This window comes from Anopheles coluzzii, chromosome 3 (assembly GCF_943734685.1).
Source record: "Anopheles coluzzii chromosome 3, AcolN3, whole genome shotgun sequence".
Classification (NCBI taxonomy): domain Eukaryota; kingdom Metazoa; phylum Arthropoda; class Insecta; order Diptera; family Culicidae; genus Anopheles; species Anopheles coluzzii.
In genome coordinates this window covers 8,310,374-8,332,920 of record NC_064671.1, presented here as the reverse complement: position 1 = coordinate 8,332,920, position 22,547 = coordinate 8,310,374, and positions in this window count along the sequence as shown.

The window sequence follows — 22,547 nt, the reverse complement described above, 5'->3', positions numbered from 1 at the left end:
CGCCACCCCGACCAGATCACTTGTCTCTAATAATTGGTTTTCGAAACCGATTACACCACTATCACGGGGTTCCGGAGCATTCCCGACGAGTGCTCCACTGGGCGAAGGCTCTATACCCGCGTTACCCGTAGGGCAGCATCGTTCCGTGTTTGATTAATGCTTGCATGCTTCGGTTTTGGCATTTATGTTTTATTGGTTGGCCGGGGAATCGGGTGTGGGGCACTTCCTAGTTTCACTTTTCTTTCCCGTTTGTTTTTTTTTTTGTTTTTGTCTTTGCCGGATTACACTTTCCACCGCGAGGGAGGGTCGGTGAAAATGGGCCGATTGACAGGCTGGTGCATGGGGCTGATGGCTGATCAATTGCTAAACGATCGTAAATTGGGTCCCGTAGGTGCACTATTGGGATGAAGCAGAGCAAAGCCCGTTCATTTACAATTGCAGCCGAGCTGTTAACCTTTCCGTGTGAGTGATTTGAGGGGTTTTTTTATTGCCACGACTAAATTGAGCTGCTTGCTTGGGGTAGATTTATGGCGGGGAAGAAGTAGCAGAAATTTCATGCTAGACTTCCAGGATGAAATAAACGCTTGCTCAAAGACGATCCTTCTCAGGGGCTTCAATACGAGCCTCATTCATCAAAAAACCAATCAATAAATTCAGTTATTTACTCTCCAAATATGATCCCAATGCACCGATGCATTGCATCACTGTAACAAAATCAATAAACTTAGATCACCCCACCCGCGATGCACAACCACCGAAACCTATCGGCGACCGGTCAAATGTCATTTAGCCTGCAGCCTTTGCCTCACTCCTGCACACTCCTGCACACTCATAAATCCGGCTGAAAGCATGCACCGCACCGCAACAGAACGAAACAGAATAGGGGGGGCCTTTTTCGAGATAATCGATTACCCTAGCTTTTTGTCTGAAATCAAAATTAAGTAATTTCTCATTACCTCCACATCGACCTGACGAGGAAGGCCACCCTGCTGGGCACGATCAAGCAAACAATAAAAAAAAGACCGACCCATTGCTTTGCTGCGCTGGCTTATGCAAACCTGGCGTGCATTTTCCTCCCTAACAGTGTGTCGGCTTTTCCGTTGGGACCGATTTTTGTGTTTGTTGCTTTTTTTTCGGTCTCGCACTAGACAGATTGGCTTTTAATTACGCAATTGGCTATTTCTATAGCCATCTCACTGTCTGTATGTATGTGGGTGTGTGTGTGTGTTTTCGGCAAACGGTCCCAGCGGCCCGGCAAACGGTGATCAAACGGGGCGTAGAGTAATTGAAAAATCGTGCCACCCGTTGGTTGTACCGGTGCATAAACACACATAATGCACCGATCGACGGGCATCGATCGGGGTCTAGCGCGTTTGGGCCTGTTGCGGGCCGACTGGTGGCATTGCATATTTTCATTAATTTTTCCCGCCATCGCAGCCCGGGCATTGCAAACGGCGCGCGGACCACCGAGGTGGACACCATGGGAGACTTGAGCGCTTTGCATGCCGAACTCCGAGCGGCACCGACCGCGCGAGTTGTGCGTCTAATAAAACAAGTTGTCGGAAGGGAGGGGCGCGAAAGGAAAAGGGTTGAAAGTAATCCAACGCAGTACGAGCGAGATGAAAACCCATCCAACATTCCCGATTAGGGTAGGGTCGTTCGGTTTGAAACTTTCACTGAACGTGGCCGCTGTGCTGTGCTCAGAGGTGCATAGAAGGGGGAAAAATGGCAATATCCTGATCGTAGTACATGCGCCGGTGACAATCCGGATGAGGTTGAACCAAGGGGAACCAAAGGGGGGAGGGCGAGGGAATTACAACGACACACAGTACAAGATAATTGCTTAATTAACGTGCTGCCCATGAACAGTCGCATAAATAAAATCCCTCGCCATGGTCAGCCCCGCGCCTGTGTTCTATAATCCGTGGCTCATATTTCGGACCCAGCCAGCCATGAACGGTGCTCGATGCACCTTGCACAGTACCACAATAATTGCCGTCTCCACCGTTCCCCTTGGAATCGAGCCGGAAAATCAAGCCGGGAAAAGAGGCGCTCCAAGGCGTGGTGCTCGATCGAGAACGGTCGATAATCGTTTTGGATTCGTTCATGGTCATCGCGCGCTCCGTTCACAGGCAACACTGGTGGGAGCTGAGGAGTGGGGGTGGTGTCTTACGTCCGGCCAGGGACATGGGAACGGAATCGCAACCGGAGGTCACCACGATGGACACTTTGGCTGCGTTTGTTGCGGCATGGAACGCTTTTACGAGCAAATCGTGAGAAGTGCACGGACCACCAGCTCGCTGGTGCGCTTTTCCGAAGGTGGATTTTACTTCCAAATAAGCTATGCACCTGGGGGGGGGGGGGGGGGGGGCGCTTATGCAAATGGGAGCGTTTGTTTCGGTGCTTTCCATTGGAGTTCGGGAGGAATTTCAAACCGATTTCACTTACCCAATCGTCGGGGACACTGTAGCGGCAAGTAACAGCAGTAAGGTATCTGTCTGGCTCTTCCTCAACCATTGGAGTGTTCTTCATATGCACACCGAACGGAAGCAACCTTTTCTCAGGGAATAATTACAGCGAATGTATGTAAAACACCAACTTCCCCGCACTATCGCGCGTATCGTGGCCAAATCGTGTGTGGGGTGCTTCTGCTTTTTTTTTTGCAGCAGCAGCAGCAGAAGAACTCTTTAACTGCTGGGAGTCGTGAACGCGACGTCGACTTGCTTCCCCATCGCTCGACGCTAATTTAGATATTCATCGAAGTAACCCACCGCTGTCAGATGTACCCCGGTCCCCCTGTCTCGTTGCCAACGAGCCGTGAGGAAGTGAGACAGACCGGGAGAGGGAGAGCATTCCAGATCGCAGTGTCCGAGACCAGTCGTAAGTAATCGCAGTAGACGTGTCCGTGTGTCGTCGTCGTCTTCGTCGTGGTCGTCTGGGTTGAAGAAGAACACACAGCGCAAACAGTTGCGCAGTTATTTATGCACAGGAGTGAACTTTCAAATTGTCGCCCCTTCGACGACTTGTGGCGGTGGCGGTCACTGCTTGGTCTTACTGCGTGGGGTGATCCTCCGACCGGCTCCGAGCAGGGGTATTTTAGAAGCATTGCGATCGCCGGATGTGCAGACGTTCCTGGGCGTGTTTTGGTTTGCTACTACCTGACACAGTTCCCCAACGGGCGTACAAGTGCACCCATTGGCAAACAGGCGTACGCAGACGTGCAACCGGTGACAGTTTTCCATTTTTTCGCACGATATAATTAAATTGTTTCGAATTGTTTATAGCCCGCTGTCGAGTGCTGCAGCTGAGTGTGGGCTTCGCCTTCCTGGTGGGGCATAATTTATTTCCCGCACTGTAACGCGCTCTCCAGCACATTCGTGCCGTGATTGGTGGAAGAAGGGGACTGAGACTGGAAGATGCACAGAATGCAGAGCTGCACTTGATTTACCACACCGGAACGTACGGATACTGGAAGATGAAGATGGGATGTGCCGGACGGGCGGAACAGGACTATGTTAGAGCGATGTTCTGCAATCGAAACAACAAGCGCAACTCGGTTCGGTTTGTTAAGGCGTCACAGGACTGGAATTCAACGGTAGGTACTCCGTAGTGCTACTTCTGAACTCCTCTGTACTGGTCCGAGTGGTCCCAGTGCAGCTCTGCTTCATCCTGCTTCGAGGAGGCGGGTTCTTAAACATTTCACTCCGGACACCACACGGTGGCTGATGTACTCGACAAGCTTACGGACGCTTACTCGATCTCTCTCTCTCTCTCTCTCTCTTTTGCCCAATCCTAAGCCTACCGTCGTCGTCTTGGACAGTGAAGACGGGCAAAACGGTAGCAATTAGCAGACGGACAAGCTACTACCGGTGCGGGAAAGATGACTGATGAGATGTGTGTGTGAGCGAGTGGGGACCAGCGGGACTGTGCTGAGTGTGTCTGCGTATGTTAGAGGCTAATTACTGGCACTTGTAATAAAGATTGACTTGATGGTAGGTGATTTAAATCAATGTGATGAATCGCATTACGCTTGGATAAACATAAGCCAGCGCCAACGCGGCTCCGTACGGTGCTCTGTTACTTCTTCGTCTGCGCATTGCGCCGTCGTCGTCGTCTTACCACCGGGGGGATACGGTTGTCATTTGCCTTCCGATTGATTGCGGGCCCTGTTCAATATTTATAGTGCGCGCTTGTTTGCTTCACTTCTCACTGCTCGGCGGAATGATCGTGCCCTGTGCCGTTGTGTTTGTTTTCCAACGCGACCTTCCCGTCCGGTTCTTTCCACCGAGAATAGCTCTTTCTCAACAGTTGGGTGTGCAGGGTACGGAGACACTGTCCCTTCTCGGTGGAGTTCTTTTTTTTCTGTGTGTTTTGCTCTCAATTGGGGTTTGGAAAAATTCAACACTGATACCGATCACGAATCACGATGAAAGTTTAATCGCTCTAAACATTACGCTCTCTGAATTGCAAACGAAAGCGCACAATCCCTTCTCGTCCTTCCTTGGTTTCACCGTCCGTAACACAACATGTGAGCGCCCTCACTAACCTCCCCCGTGGTTTAGATCCAACGTGCAGCTCAAGGACTTTGGGAGGGCTTTTCTTACTTTTTTTTTGTAAAACGACACTACTAACAACTTGATGCTTTTGCTTACCCGTTGCTCTGGCGGTGCTTTTTCGGGCAGTGCTTTGCCTATCCTAGCCTCCGGGGGATCGGGTCCTATCCATATACAAGTAGTTCCCGGATCGGATGCACACCGGGCGTTTTACGTAATCTGTTTTGATTTTAATCAATCAAACCTTCGGTAAAAGTTCAAGTGTACTTAGAAACACTCCGCGCGGTGATTCAATCGAACGCGCCGGTGTGCGCACGCAAGCGGCAGCAAACGGGCGGGCAAGGACGGCGACGGCGAGCGTCCGTCGTAGAACCCCAAGCCAATTGATGGCTTCATCCGCGGGGGGATCGCCTCGATGTCGATCGTCCGCATCTCCTGGCACCGCATGTCGCCGCCACAATCCGCAACCATGCATTAGCATAACTTAAGTAGGCAAAATGTAAAACAGTTTCCAATGAGGCTGCGACAGCACTGTGCTGTTGGCTAACTGGCCCGAACCTGCCAATAGGTTCTTCGGTTAGGTGGAGCACACGGCTAAATTATACAAAAATCACATCTCCGCCGAGATATTTCTGTGCGCGAGGACGAGAGCACCGGGAGGGTAGGGGAGGTAGAGCCGTGGAACAGGTCGCAGAGTTCGTGTCTGTGTGTGTCTATGTGGACTCTGGAGAACGTGGTGGAGGTAACATGTGCCCATTTAAATCTGCTCAGTTGTCTCATCTGCCCTCCTTGCATCCATTAGCGCTCCATCCCTGCTGTTGGAACTAACTAGACTAGACGGTGCTGGAGACGATGTTGGAGACGATCTCGGCTCGGCAGGATGTTTACGAAATGTCCGATGTCACTCGAGCGCGGTATAAACAAGGCGTAACAACGCCGGATCGTTCCCGGTCGAGAATACAAATTATTACACACGACGCAAAGCTGGGGTTTGGGTGATGGGCTTTTGCGATCTCTGCTGCGCACGGAACGGAAGCTTAACTAGCACCAAATTTTATGCAAATTCTGCAACCTTAAGCTTCCGCACTTTTTCAATCGCTTATCGATCTAGACCGATCGTTCGATGCTCGGGTGCTCGGAGTTAGGCGATAACGATCGCGCGAATTAATCTTTCACCGTGTGCCAATTCTGCACCAATGTCGTTCGCTTATCTGCACACAAATTTTGAGGCGAAATAGTGGTACAATTAATTCCAACCTTCCGAAATTGAGTTCAACTTTCTATGCTCCAAAACACAGTGATGTTTAGCTTACCGGAGTAGGATTACGATACGATCAGCAAAGAATTGTACAAGCTGGACCTGTATCGAATGAACTATTGTAAACCTTTCTAGGACTTCACAGCGCTCCATCCAGCAGCAAGACCGCTCGTTCCGCTCATCAACTTCAGCCCAGACACTACCAAAGTGTCCGGGTAGAGGATTTAATGCCAAACTCCAAATAGCGTTGCTAATCGTCACACGCACTAACCCAAACACAGAGTCACAACTCTCCAGCAACAACTAGCGTGGCTTTCCAGAGCTAGGGCAGATAATGATCGACACACTCCAGACTCGAGAAGGGGTGCAGAAAAATCCACCTGCTGAAGGAATTTTTCCCAATTCTCGACGCAGACGGAAGCAGACACGCCAAGATAACTATCGTCGCAATCGCAGCGCGACGGAAGGTCGTGGTGGTCTATCAAAACTATCCAGCAGCGCCGGCACGACCCAATACAGTGCGAGATCATTGGGGGGGCACCAAGCCATCACCTCTTCCGCCCGGTGGTGCTGGTGGTGATGGTGAATTTCTCTTCACGGTTATCGCGCCACGCATTATGCCCGTTTACTGTCTCCATCAATCAATCAACCGTTCGGCGGTGGGCAGAATCTAGAGCGAATTCAGCCAGCCGCGTTGGTATCCGGTCCATCAAGATAAGCGAACCCGGTGGAAGGGTGCACGGGCAACGTGGAGGAGCAGGTCTCCGGACGCAGGTGGGTGATTATAATTTCACAGTTATCGCAATTTATCGAAATATTTGTCAAGCTACCAGCAAGGGGTAATTCGGCGGACCAGTGAGTCGTGCCCGAGATCCGAAACGTGGGTTCGGTGTCTAGACGGGAAGCGAGATTTTTGGGAGCAACCTCTTGCGTTTGTGCCAACATTACACGCAGTCTCAGGCTGTGAAGAGTTTCTCCAAACTGTCTTGGCTTCAGAAGTTTGGTGGTGCTGCTGCTGCATGTGTTTACATATTCTTTAGAGCGATTATTTGTAGCGTGAGCGAGAGAAATGTCGTTCCATTCATAGACCGGACCCGGACCGCATGCGGCGTACCTCTGCCCCAGGCTGGCGGATCACGGACAAGTCAGGTTGAATGTCTACGCCCATACCCACCGTGGCACCAAACATGGCAAAACTTTCCCCTTGCCGTCCGTCCGTCGCACGGGGTACGCCACACCGAAGACGAAGACATCGAGATCCGAGGCACCTTATGTGGCGCAGCGGGGATCTTTGTACCTATTCCCCCGGGGTCACCGTGTTGAGTGTTTGGTGTGTGTGAGCGATTTTGGAAAATTAAGACAGCAAACCATGCACGAGACACACGGGACTAGCGGAGGGCGAGAGCTGCAACGGCGGAAGGTGTTACGGTGCTTCCTGGAACGCAATCAGTGTCAGCTCGTCACTCCCTACTGAGCGGTGAGCACAGGGGCCACCCAGTTGTGCGAGTAAGAACCTGGACGAAGAAGGTGACCGCATCTCTTCAGCCGCAAACACACAGCACAACAGCTCAACATTGTCTCAAGAACTGGGCTCGATCGGGCGCCCAAAGTCACAACTCATCGTTTTGCATAATTAATCAAACATTATTGACCCCTGACCCGGTGCCGGTGCCTGTCAGCTCGGAGTGTTCTGCCGTTGGCTGATCATCTCGTGGCTGCAAAAGAAGGGGGCTATATCCTGACAGTGTCGGTGCTTTCGCTCGCAAATCGAAAACCCTTCAATGTCTGTCCGGTTTATTACAAAGTAATAATCAGCTATTAGCTCGACACGATCTCGATCACCGCCAGCAAAGAGCAGCGCGGTGGAAAAGCGAAGGTGGAGTGCGAGAGTTTGTCTGCGTCGGATCGTTACCGATCCGATTCGATCCGATCCCGGGCACCACACACACACACACAAACACTTAGACACATTCGAAAGCGGCGTTTGCGCACTTTCCCACCCGCGTACTGGATCTAATGGTGATTTATGCCGCGTTTGCGCCCATTCTCGGCGCGCCACAAGTGGAGAAACGCTTTCTTCGGCATGGGCGCGGGCGATAAATGGGACGGCTGTGGCTGCGAAATGGGAACGGGCGGGTTCTTGGGCGTTAAATAAATTGTTTTGCCTGCACGAGCGGTATTTTAGCGTGGCGAGCGATTAGGAAGCGGTACGCTTCAAGGAGCGGCCACAGTTTGCGCTGGCCTGGTCGCAGGTTCGCTAGCTCAGGTTCGTGATCTAGTTCGTTTCTACGCTTTCTTCGCTGGCGTCTAGTGTTGCAGAACTTTGCAATTTGTCAAGTGATCGTTTTCTGCGTCAAGAGAATGTACAGTGTCTTGCTATTTGAAGTTGAAGTTTTATGTCATTTTTAGACATTCACCTTCCATTGATACGCCATTTTATGTTTGTTATGACCCTTAGGATTTTCTGGAAGCGGACCATGAGATGTCTTACCCGTTTGCTAAACGAAGGTTCTTGCTTACCTAACAGATCTCCCATAGAGACAACTTCAGAACCTCAAAACAGTTAATATCCATTCACCTATTCCCTGCTCAATGAATTCTGCCAGCACACATTGATGCTTTCGACATCCAAATCACCCAACCCTTCCCTTTGCCATGCAGTGCCATAGTGTCTCCGTTTTCTCAAAGAGACGGTTCCTGCCTTGAAATTACCATTCGCTTGAGCCAGGGCTTTTGTGTTGACGCGAGGAAACAAACCATCCATTTTAAAGTTTCACTCAATATTTTAATACGCCCCAATGTGGTGCATCGATACATTATGAATTGAGCCTATATGGATAGTGTGATAGGGGCCCCCGAGGGTAATACACGATTTCGGACTGCTACCGGGCACATACACTCACGCTAGCCATGGCCCAGATGGACGCGCCTGACCAGCGCTAGAGATCCGGACAGTAACCACGGGGGTGATGCTCATCTTTTATTCCAAACGAACTCGTGGGCACGGTGGTGTGGTGTGGTGCGATGCCCGACGGGGTTACATGGACGGATTCGGTGCGATCATCGTGACAAATGTGTCTCACCGGGCCAGCCCGCGCCGTTTCCGTTGCGTAATCTTTCCCGCTCAATCTTATCTTACTTTCGCGTCTCGCGCCGTTTTCAACGCCAAACGTTTTGGGGCGAAGAGGCTGTGCGGAGCAGCAACGACTGCAAAGGCGGAGCACGGGTGAAGGTGTAAACAAAATATTATTCTATTATTCATGTGCATCTATTAGTGAACGAGAAGTGTCCCGGGCGTACCTGGCCGATTAACTAATATGTTAATGTCCCTTCAACACCCACCCCGTCGGTCGCGGCTGCCGGAATGGGGCGAGGAAGCTTCGAGCCTGCGCAGAGTACATTTGAATGTTTGTCCGATCAAGCTCCACTTATGACGAGGGCTCCCGAGCGCGTGAGCGCTTTACTACGCAGAAATTATTGCGAAAGTGGTACCGCAGGCTTCAAGGCGAGTCGGGCGCATTTTCGTCGGATTTTGCGGTTGCCCAGATCTCGATGCCTGCTGCATAATGTCTCGTTGCTTGGGAAGTTGTAATGGAGCCATACTCTTTTTGGGCCCTGCAGAGGTAGATGCATCAAAACTAGAACCACTGGGGCAAAAGCCTTCCTGCTCCGGAGGCAGATTTGAATATCTGAAAAGAGAAGCATCTACCCAGGGCACATGCACAAACATGTATGAAAATTTATTCCAAATCGCACTTTTAACCAGTAACAGAGACACAACGACTGCGGGTGCGAATAAAACATCCCAACTTCTTCCATTCCTCTGAATATGGAGTGTACAATATGTGTGTGTATGTGGATCTCTAAGCAACATTCCAAATCCGGAGGCTTCTGCATAGAATGAGCGTACGAACGCTTCCTCGAAACTATCCGAGAGGTCCTCTAGTGTGGTCGATCGATTGATTGGGCTATTGGGCGATCACTATCTGCGGAAGGGTTTACATTGACGTAAGGCGACGATCTGTCAAATCGGTTTGATCCACAGTGCGCGTCAAGAGTAATTAATCAGTGGTTCAATAATTGATGTTCCAGGCTAAGGGATCGTTCGCCTTCTTCCCAGGAAAGTGCTGACAGCGGTTGATGAGGATGAAGAAATTCCAATTCTCATCATTTCTCCGCACATACAGAAAATCAATCGAGATGATTGGAATGTGACGCACACAGTTTGGGCACACATTCTGGAACGTTGTTAGCGTTCCTAGAACGCATCGCTCCACACGCATCGCTCAACGTTCCTGGAAGGAGCCGGCTGTTTCCTACGCACGCTACAAATCTGTATAATTTAATTCATCTTTAATCGGTTGCACTCTCTTGTTTGCATTTTCCAGTTACACCCGGGTTTTTTCCACACAAGCCTCCATCCGATCAACGAATCGTTGATTGAGTGCGAAAGGGAGTGTTTTTTCCCGCTACCGGAAACGCGTTGGCGCGAAATGGCGCGTGCAAAACCCGCGCGCCTGTGTGGGCGCACCGAACCACAACCCGTTTGTCACCCGTTTTGGCGCAGATCCTTTTTGTAAGGGGAGGGAACTCATCTTCTTCTCCGACACCATTGTGGCCGCGATGCGAAATGGTGCAAAATGGGGTCGCCAACGCATAAAGATCCGTACGGCACGATGCATATTGCACCGTCCATATTTCGCCCATAATGCGCACACACGCTTCCCGCCGAAAGGTGTTGATAATAAGCATCTTGATAAAGCGAGTCCAGCTTCCTTCGAGTGAGGAGGGCGAAGCAAGAGCGGGAAGCATTTCGAACCGGAAAGGAAATGTCACCAAGTGTTTGGATGAAATCGGCCAGTACGTGGAAGCAGAAGCAGGGTGTCCATCTGCCACCGCCTTCCTGGGTGCCCGATCGATCCGATCCATATGCATGAGCATGCAAATATGACACCAAGGGCCCCCGAAAAGAGGGCACTACGCTTCGGGCGGTGGTACACTACACACCCGCGGAAGCGTTCTTGTTTCTGCTAGCTACCGTACCAACCGAAAGGTAGCATTAACGACACATTTCATCTTGGAAGTTTTTTTTTGTGCGGGTTTCTTAGTGCGTTTTTGCGACGCAATCCTCAGAGCTTGTTTGCTGCTATACGCCGTCCACCCCTTTGAGAAGGTTTGCTTTCTTACTTGTTTCATTTGCACTCTCAAAAAGGCAGAACGGACGTGCGTGGTGGCCGTTGTTGAAAGATGCGAACATGTGCCCAGACTCAGTAGTGCACACACTCGGATGTTGGATGCATTTTACATGAATGTGAACGTATGTTCGATTTGGATGGCAGTCATAGGGTTGTTTTTAATTGCAAACCACCGTGATTGTCGTCAGCAGTCATCGCAAAAGCGATCATCTCGTTGATAATGGAATTGCAAAACACTTTCTACAAAAATGAAATCGAAATGAAATGATGTAACGTCGATTACTCTTTCAACTGTGACGTACGATCCTCAAAGAAAGATTACCCTTGACCCTCTCGAAAGGTAGCTACCTCCACATCTTTTTTTTTGCGCAACCACATCCCCATTTGGCCTTCACAATAATTGGCTGAACAGTTTCATCCTAAGCTCTTCATAACTCACGCCCGGGACGATCAAACTACGGTGACGATGAGTTGCGATCTTGATCGGGCGTTGAAGTTCCGCGAAGAAGATCCCAACTGCTTCCTCGTTCGTTCGCTCAGCTCTCCCGATTTCTGTGTTTGCGTGTGTGTATTTTTACTTTGCATTGTCGTCCACGCTGCCCTGCTGTCGATTATTATTCCGCACCGTTGTGCGATTTCTCATAAAGATGTAAGACCGAAGTGTGACCGTGACCGTAAAAGGATTGGACCTTCCGTCTGCTCTCCGCGCAACCTGACGAAGAAAGTGGCTGTTTGCAAATGCAAGTGACTGTGTGTGTGTTTGTGTGGCGTCCGTCTCGAGATTCTGCGTTGCGCGCGCGCGCCGTTGATGATGAGTGCACGCTGGGCACGCTTGTTAGTGCGCGATGTACTTTTTTTGCGGGATAGCGTTGCGCGACCCATGTTCGAATCAAGCATATCGCGCACAATCGTGCCACGAGCTTTGACAGCTTGTCAAAGATGAAGGAAGACGGGACGTGGAAGACGGGGTATCAGCATGTGGGATGACATTTTGCCGCAAATCGAAAGCATTTGGGGGTCGGGCGAAGCGTGTTCGATTGGATGGTGTGTAGGTAGGAAAGGCCCTGATCGGGTGCGTTATTGATATGCAACAAATTACAGAAAGGTCGGTAAGTGGTTTCAATGCCAAAGAATACATCTTCAATGTAGTTTTCCAGCGCTTTAAAATGAATTCTTCAATATTGGATACTTTTCAATAAACGGGAAGAGAATTTCTTGAATTAAAGGTCTGTCAGGTATGCGCTATGTATACCGAAAGCATGACACACTATTTCAAATAATTAATGTCCAATGTTGTTTCCTACAGTTTCCCAAGCAACGGCTCTTTCCTGTATAACATATCAATAACAAGCGATTACGCTTAATCATCATGCCTTTCTACGCCAACTGTTTCACCTTCCCCGGTTTCCCGCCACGAAAGGATCTCATTCAGCAATCAAATAAATACACTTTACCTCACTGTGACACAAAAAAAAAACACGCAACTAATCCCATTGCAACGTAATGAGCCGCGGAGCAGCAAACGGCCCGCGGATTATGACACTACAGACGGCCGACCGCGCAACGGCGCACGCCACCCTTGGCCGGGAACTGCTATCCGACCAGGCAATAAACATTAGTGACAATTCCATTTTCGGTGGCGCACAACCGTTGCCACTTTGGCAGAGCGCACCAATTGGACCACTCGCCACGCGAGTGTTTCACCTCCTGCTCCGGCTACTTAGGACCAAAACCATCCCGGGGGCCAAACCATTTCCTTCTGCGATCGTCGTACACCGCCGGCACCGAATAAACGAGTTCTCCGGTGCGTTCTTGCTGCCGCTGCTGTGGCCCCGAGCGGGACCCCTATTTTGGTCGCCGGACCCCGGTTTCTATTTGGCGCACCCGAAACCGTTACTTTAAATTGAATTTTTACAATCGGCTCCCGCGTAACTCACCGGCGCGCACCAGGTGGAGCTGGCTGGTTGGTTCAATTCGATCGGAAATGGGATGTGTGTGTGTGCGCGCGCTGAGAGAGGGAAAACGCACCGTGCCGACCTGGGCACCGTGACCCTTCTTGCTAGGGGGAGGCGAACTGGGGGAGTTTTTGGTGCAAGCCACCGGGAACACTAAAGCGCCAGCCGACCGACCGACCGATCGTTTGACTCCGTTCTTCTCGATCTCATAATTTCCAAACCATTCAACCGTCGGCGGGAAGGGTGGAGGGAAGGGTCTCCAGCATTACCCTAATTGTGGCTGTGTGCACACGCGCGCACACCGACATTGTGTTGTGTGATGGTTTTTCCCCCCTCTTTAAGTAAAGGGAGCACGGCAAGAGGTTCGCCCGATCGGGCAGCCCATTCCACTGCAGCTTCCCTCTGCTGCTAATAAAGCTCCTCCTCTACTCCCGTCCAGCGACCGTTCGCTTCGTTCGTTCGCTTGAGATCAAATTGATTTGTAACCTTATGGCGCTGGCGAGGGAAGGCCTTTTGGCTTTTACCGACGCGTTTTACACACGCAAGTGTCTCCACGGCACCGGCAGGCAGCCAAGTTGCCTGGTAGAGGAGGCACGAAGATTGGGTGGAGAGGGAGGCGCTGTAAATGCGCTCCGTCGCTTTTGATGCTCGCGCGCAAGGGAGCAAATGTTTTGTCACTTGGACAGATGTCGCGCGGGCGCCGTGTGGCAAGCGAAAAGCCATTTTGGAGGGTGTGTGTGAGGAAATCTGGTAGACCCCTTGGATTTTCACCGACCAACCGGGATGTTTTGCTTTAAGGCGGTGCTCTGCGCTTCCAAATCAGTCGCGGGGCAATTACTTAATTTAAACTATCAATCAACGCGTCCAATGAGAGTGTGTGTGTGTGTGAGCGTTCTGTTTCGGGATGGGAGTGCGGTTGGTGTTTCACTTCAAGGTGGCCAGGACGATGATGGACCGGTACTGTTTGATGTTTTGCTCCGGCGCTAGAGACGCCTTACCTTTGCTTGTTTACCTCCGTGCTCTCGCTCTAGCTTCCCGCTTCCCTGGCGGTATGTTTTATTTGGATGCACTTATAGATTAACGAGGGCATATTTCATTGCGACGCTTTTGGAAGTGAACAACCCCGATAGAACAACGTCATTAAAGCTGGTTTACAAGTGGCAATAAACATTATATGAATGTTTAAAATGATGTAATGTACTGCCCGAGGAGTGGTTTCCATGGGACGGGGTGTAATAATGGATAAGGCTGTAATTTACGCTTAATTTAATGGAATAAGTCTGAACGATGGTTTGTTGCAAGAACTTAACGTGCATCATCTTTAAAACAAAATTGGATTTAAGTTGTTGACTAACAAACCGAAAAATATTATTTCCAGTAACGCACTTCTCATCCGGTTCGAAGGACCAAAGTCATTCGAAATCTCAGCTGAATTGCTGAGTGCTTCAAGCACACAAGCCTTCTCAGCTCTTGATTTGCAAATTTTTTTGATGAACTCACCCTCAAGCACTTCTCAATGCAGCTTCATCCCTTATTGCCATGGTATAAACACAGTGACTACACAAAAATGCTTCACCATTTTCCCTCATGCAAACCGCTGTTTTGCATTCCACTACGCCCTGGGCGGGGCGTAACCGATTTGCAAAGAGGAAAGCCTGTCGTGGATGAAATTGGACATGATTTATCGAACTACCGGGTGTCAGGTTGAATCAGTTCAAGTCAAACCGACCCCGTGAACAACGAGAAATCAAACTACCGAGCAGGGAGGCGATTAACCGTATTCGCGCAAACAACAACGCGCAAACAAACAAACAAACAATGCGATCCGAATCGGCCGCCGCCCGAAAAATCAGGTCAGCAAAATGTTCAAACGCCCGGCAAAGAAACCGATCCTCCCATGGTCCAGCAGCAGCAGCAGCGGCAGCACCAGCAGCCGATGCGATGCGCCCGATAAGCCCTGAAATGGGTGCGTGCGAAGGGTCATTTAATATGATTGGCATGAAATAAGAAACGGTTCCTTGGCGCACCAGTTCCACCCCATGGGCTCGCTGGGAAGACGGACGTTCGAGGCCTGTCACGTAATTCGGCATTTCGGTACCGTTTTCGGAGGCAGAATTCGGAGGCACATCACAGAGATCGGAGCCGCGGTGTGCATTGATTGGATGCTTGCTGGGAAGTGTGTTGGGTAGTTGTCCGACCTGTAAGCTCGATTGAAATTCGAGTCCGAACGTAAAATGTTTTGAGCGTGCCAACACAGTGGTGTGTGAGTGAATTTCGGTCGATGTCACAGCTTGATTGGGGCGGTCGCGTGCCTGTCGAAGCAGCTCTGATTAGGTTTGACCAGTGAACACATTAAGGCAGCGCGTAGTATCATATTTTTTCGGCCAACCAATCACTTGTGGACCTCAAACTCTCCGAACAGGGACAACAACAAACCACCCCAAAAAAACACTTTCACCTTCACCTGATCCGTTCAACTCTTAACCGCGTAGCCTCGGCGCGGGCTTGGCAATGTTTATCCCTAATGTGGGCAATAATAATTCCTTGCGTCGGGGACACGCGCGTTAAGGACACACACACGCACGCGCGCACTGGAGAGATCCCAGCAAAAACCGAACCAATCGTCATCACCACCATCTCGTCTTGCTTCCTCAACAAGTGAATGATAAATAATACTACCACAGCTATCGCGTTTCTGCACACACACATACACAAAAAACGCACCCAAGGATGCTTGGGTCTCGTGGTGGTGTCTCTTTTCCACTGCCAACGAGATTTATTGATGAAAACGATCACAATTATCATCATTACACTTGAGCAATTGAACGAAGGGCACTGCGGTTTAAAGGTTCAAGCTGCCAACGGTGTCCAATCGATCTCCAGTGGTCAGGGGCGGGGAATGGTGACATTAAGGAAATTTTATGAGCATACGGATAAGAGCGCACCCCCTATCTGTGCCGCCATGGTTGTGGGTTGGTTTGTTCGCTATCCAAAACGGATAAAATCAATTTTTTGCCCCCCGAAAGTGTAATCACGCAACGACGACAAGGCACTTTGTTGCGTTCCTGTTCCCGCAGACGGCCGAGGTAGCTAATTGATGTCAATGCCAGGAGTCGTTGTACAAACACGGACGTGGATGGAAGGAAGGCCTGCGACAAGGCCCTCTTCTTGGAGAGACACCCGCACTCAAAGGTAAATAATAAAAAACAACCGCCTGACTGACACTGATCGGTCTCGGAGGGAAAGTGTGAAGCAAGTCGTCGTGTGCCAGGAGGGAAGAGGGCACACGCATTCCGCAACATTTCGCAAGTGTGTCTGTGGGGCTCTTTATGGTGCTGGTAAGTCTCCGGAGGTAACAAGTGGTTCCATTGTGGGCCGTTTTGAACATCTGGAAGGAAATCCTGGAGGTGATAGTGGGATTTTGAATTCTGGAACTCTTCCAAAAGAAGCATTTCAGCTAGAGAATGTAACTTTCACATGATATTTTATAACACTTTGTTCCATTTATGCCATTTGACCTTGTTTATTACAAAGATCTCATCAATGTCAGATGATCGTCCGTAACAGCTGCTGCTGCTATTTCTTCTGTTGTATTACAAACCGATACCGCGACTTATTGGCTTTTTTGTTTCTCCAATATGTAATCCCAAACCGTTACGGCAAGTGCATCGTTCCCCCCGATATTGGCACTGTAAAGTGATTTCGTAACCTTCACTTCTTTGTTTGGCAATGTCTCACTTTTTGTGGTTCTCCTTTTAAGGTCTCTTTTTTGTACCACAGGACTGTACCACAACTCTTCCACGAAAGAGAACGACATGAAAGCTTGCTCAAGAGACAGGTTGTTTGGGAGCGCAAAATGTCTTCCTTCTTGTGCGCTGCACCAGCTGCGTAGCGCCTGATGCCGTTTTTTTGCGGAAACGTCACGCTGGGTAATTTCCAGTGTATCCGTCTCGACGAGTTGGAAAGCAGCGCGTCCACTTTGAAGGTTCCGGTACGACTTGTTGCTCTGTTTTGAGACGATCGGTCAAGTGTCCGCCGTCAAGCGAAGCCGGTGGACGCGTCCCCTTGTGCTGCTTTCGCTCTCGCCGAGGACAAGTGGTGTGGCGATGAGATGACGATGATGAGAAGGAGAAGGATTTCACTTGAAACAAAGCACCCGCGCCTCGCAGTCGGCGGTTTGTTTGTCAGTAATGATCCACTGCAATTTGCGGACTCGACAGTCTGGTCGTCGAAAGGCTACCCTTTGATCAAACAGAGTCTCCTGTACCAGCACAGGGAGGAGAAAAAAAGCCCATGACACAGAAAGCAAACCGACCAAGACGATGGAGGCTGGCGGCTGTGCAATCAGTGCACTTTAGCAGTACCGAAGAAAGGTGCATCCATGGTGTGATGAGTTCGAGTACACCGATTCGCTACCAGCGGGCTCGCAGACACTCCTCCGGCCAGCAAAAACTCTTCGCGGCAGGTGATTAATAGTTGTTCAATGAATGAACGATTAAACTTTTATTTATTGCCCACCGAAGGACTGCGCGAGAGACGGTAACTCCCTATCCCCTATACACCACCGACGGGGGCATACCTGAACAAGGCACAAAGTATCTGGAAAAGGGCGCCTCGGAGACTCGCTTCCGAAGGTGCGCAGCGAGATAAGACCTGAAACGCGTCGATAATCGGCAATCTTAATGGGCAGCGAAGCGGTGCGTGAGTACGAGCCTAATGGAAGGAATTCTTGCCACATCGCGCTTTGGCTTTGGCACAGGATTCACTGTGTGTCTGTGTGCAAAATGGTTGCATCGGTGAAACATTCCTTACTCCTAGACCCTGTTTCCAGTTGCACTAATCTTCGCCTGGCTTAGGAAACGGGGAAAAGGGCTAGAATGAAGCGCCAGCCGCACGATAGCTGTGGTCGATGCTGTACAGCATTCTCGCCAAGGTCAGCGTACGGATAATGGGTCGGTTTTGCGAGCCGGTTCCAGATTAGCGCCCTGCACCACCAGCAGTAGCAATGTCCGGAAGCTCGTCTAGAGCCGCAATTTGACGCAGAAGGTACATGCACGCATGCAGCGTACAGGACACCGCCCGCTAAAAGCTCACCCGATTGCACTTTCTATCGCAGCATCATCCATCACGGGATCGGCCTGCCTATCGGACGCTCCGGGTGTACATTACTAGCGATTTCTCACCCGCGATCTTCGACATTGGCCCATTCCCGTTTATCGGCGCTGCTTTGACTACCCGCTTCTCGGACTCGGCGCATCCGGCGAGAGATTAATAATCATACATTTGCGAACAAAAATATCAAATCAATTCACTGTAATCGGCATCCGCGAACAACTCTTATTAGTTGTGCAGCCGTGTGAGGCCCTATCTGTGGTAAGCAAAATCGATAGAAACGACCACCCTCCAGGCGGTACAGTAATCGAAACAGATCGTATTATTATGGTCTGTTTTATGCCCAAAGATGCACAGTTGAAAGGTGATTCAAATCCCATAATCGTAACTATTTATTCCCAAGATTGTTTATGCCAACTACCAAACAACTTCAACTTCGTCGCATCGTCGTTTCGCTAAAGCTGTGCGAATTCAATTCCGTGCCCTCCGGGTCAGCTTCACGTTTCACAAGTGCTATCTTGTCTGCCCGATCGCGACCTGTGAGGGAAAAAATTACACCTTATTAATTTACATTATAATTAATTACCACAACTGCCGCGAGATGGAGCCAAACACCTCATACACGTTGACACCTGTTAACAAAACCAAAATCGAATGCCCGCAAGGCATCGAAGCGGGTTACATCTGTGTATGTGTGTGTGAGGTTCAGTCTGATCTGCGCAACGATTGCGTACCCAAACGAACCTAACAAAAACACAAAACCGTGTAAGATATATTCAAATTTAAATTCATCTCAAGTAGTATACAATTGGCGAGCGTGAGCGAGATGCTGAAGACTGTCCATGGGAACAAGAATATAACCCGTCCCATTGTTGCCCGGAACAGTATTTACTGTTGAATGAATAAATTGTGCGTTGTGAGGCTCTTACGATTTTTCGAGACACCCCAAAGTCCACACACTCTCGTAAAAGATCTGTCCTTTCTGATAGGCGCAGCAGCAACAACAGACAGTCTGGTACAGTCTAGCGCGTACCTTCGAGAGACTGTGGTGATGAATATTTTTGTAATAATATTTGATAACTTGCCCCAGACCTTCTCCTCTTGTGTGGATGGTGCACGAATTTCTTTGATTAGGATCGGCCTGCGTCGGAGACGTGCCTCGAAGACGACGGATATCTTCTCCTCCAGAGCCAAAGGGATCCCTCCGTGTGCAGCGGGGTACGGTGGTGCGGGGTTGAGCCCGCGTGTACCGTTTCGGTTGTGATACAGATCTCCTTGTGCTTGACGGATGCGGATCGCATCCCATCGTGGCGGTTGTACCTGTTGTGCCCTGCTGTCCGAAAGATACGAGCAGCCCGATGGGAAGACTCTATCATTTGGTAATTTATTGTAGTTCGCTTCTGGGTGCGGATCGGCGCTGGGTCTGTGGAAGTCAGAAGGCGGGTAGTTTAATGTACCTGTCCGATCATTCGTGCCTCGTATGTTTGTGTTGGTGTGTGTGTGTATGTGTTGGATGCTGGTCAAGTTGTTCAACCTGACGCGCGCTGGTGAGCGGGGTGAGCGTGCGGCACCTGAGCAATTCATCCCGAGGTCACTATCCCTTGTACTCGGTCCGATGCGGGTTGGTGCCGATCGTTTGAGTACGTGCGCACCGGACGGTACGTGAGGATCATCGGTTGCGTTTTTGGGATCAAATTTTCAAGCGCAATGATTTGAATGTTGCCTTCCTTTTTTGTGCGCTCGTTCGTATGCTCGCTTTCCCTTCGCCGGTTCCAACTCCAAACGAGTTCCATGAGTTTGAAGTTCTTTTGTAGCAATTGAAGCGATTTATCTCTGGGCAATGGAACGAATTTTTGGTGCAAAGGCCCCCGTCGCGGTGTGATGGCATAACGAGCTGTCTTTGGAACGAACACAACGCTCGGGTCCCAGCAGGTACAACCCGTTAGGTGGGAGTTAATAATTCTGTTGGAATTGGAAGGTAAAGAAGTATTCTTGGTGAATAATGAGAATCAATTATTTGAATTTGGTATGAATTCTTCGTCTGGAGTAAACGAGAGTTCTTGTAAATTACTAAAAATAATATCACAATTATCTTTCCACGAATTCTGACCTTTTCTGAATATGAATTCTAGTTCTGAATATGCGTAGGCAACAACTTAGCTTCAAAACCATATAAACTCCACTGGAATGTCAATTGCCTTCCCAAAACAAAAACCTAACAACACCTTGTGCATTAACTTATCAAATTAGCTCCGGAAGCAATTTTTGTTACACCCAAACGCCACCCTTCTACACCGATACCGGACATCCGAGACACGGCAAATGCTTTAACACCCTCGTTTTCTTCGCCAGCGTAAACCACCACCATCACCGCCACCAGCAAACTGTACATTGCTTTGCATCACTGCTCCACACGATTGTAGCAAAAACCGACGCCACGCGCCCTCATCAGCCGGTGCAGCTAACCGTGCAGCACTGATGCAGGACCTCCTAATATATACATACACACACCGCACTGATAAGCATCACCAGCACAGTGAAAGGGCTACCTTACACCTTTCCCCTTTCCCAAAAGCCCTACAGAACTGGAGCAGCGTCACCGAGCACAGCGCGAGAGTTACCCAACCGGAACGGCGTGCCCTTGTTGCTGCGCTGTTCGCGTGCGCCTGTGTGCAAGGTCCTGTGACGCTGCGAGGGGTCGTCAGTCATGCGGGACAAGCAGGACGGGTACGGTCTACGGGTAAGGCACATGTGTGTGCAGGCTCTGCTTCCATATGACACCCGGCCGCCACGAATCCTCCAGTTCCGGTATGTGGCCGCTGCAAGGGGCTGAAGGTCCTTGGCACTTGGTTTCGTGCGCTGGTGGTGTCGAAATCCGTCACCTGTTTCCTTTCTCTCTTTGCTGCGGCATTTGCTGCGCGGTCTGCCTGCATCGGAGGGTGATATGAAGCGTATCTTTTCAAAACTTCCCTCAGCCCCTCCAACATCACCACCAAGATCCTGTGCTTGGTTTTTCGGAATGCCTCTCGGAGTGCGTGCAAGATGAATATGTTTAATTTTTTCATTGCTTTTTAAGCCCACAGCGTTGACTTTGGGTTGCACTTCGGTGACTCAAGATGCACCACCGCGTAGAACACAATATGTTCTTGTTTAATGCACCCGCTAAGCGTGTAGGTTCAGTGACATTACACGCCACTCCATAAAAGCCTCGCGCTCCATCATAAACGGAAGCACCACGCGACGGCTGCACTGAAATCTTCAGGCACGTGGAAGATAACGGACTCGATGGTTTGAAAGCAAACCATCCAAACATACCACCCGCCTCACCACCCGAGAGTGTCATGCACGTGTGACACCTTGCGTTCGTAGTGCTGGGTACGTCGGGAGTTCGTTGTGCGCAACTGTAATATTATTGTTTTTTCGCTCTAAGCTAGATTTATTATCAGATTCGTTGATGCATACTTTGTATGTTGTACAGCAAGAATTTACCGCTACGTATGTGCTACGGGTGCGAGCAAACGAGACACACACACACGGTTGGTGCCTCAAGTTGGGTCGTTTTTCAGGGCCAAATCGAACAACGAAGCAGCAGACAACCTGGCTGGGTGTGAACTTTCACGCCCTGGGCGGTAAACTGATTCGTGATTGGAATTAATCGGTACCCCCTCGGGAGAGCTCTGTTGATGCTGGTGGAATGAATATGCTCCTATTCTTCGCCTTTCCAAGTCCCTCAATGACGATCATTTCTTTTATGTTCCTTCATTTGATAAGAAGTACAAACAGCAATCTATTATTTGCTGATAATTTATGCAAGCAAAAGTGAACGTGCAATGATTGGCTCATTAAGATTTCTGAAGTCTACTTAAGCACAATTTATAGACGGCAAATGCTATTCCCTTTCGCCATACGCCATCATTAAGCGCAGGTTGGGTGAGCTGTTTTATCGATCAGATAGTACGTTTTATTCATCCAACAAGATTGTTGTATTGAAATTTCAGTCCGTTGGCGTGACTGATTGTCATAAAAATGGCGATCGACTTTAATTTTCAACCAACCTAGCACGCCCCCAAATGGCAGGTGACAAATAAAAAGCGACTGTGTTTACATTTTCCCCCGCAAATCAGATCTACGACCGACTAACCTGCCAACCTGCCCTCCCGAGGGCAGTCGTTTTTCCTTTTTAGCGCCTCACCTGCAAGATCACCGATCAACGCTCCTCCGCCCCAAGGAAGCAAGTGAAATGGCCCACAAAAGCCGCTAACGACCACCGGCAACGACAGGTTGTGTGAGCGTGCGCGCGCACACACCTTCGTCGATCCATTTTTCCTGGTTGCTCCCGGGTTTTCGGAAAGTGTCCGGCTTGATTATCGCGGCGGCAAGGAAACCGCTCCAGGGCCGGTGCGATTAATCTGATCAGCTCGGCAAAGCCGAACTCCAACAGAGGTCCGAAACGATTTAATTTTCACCCGCACAC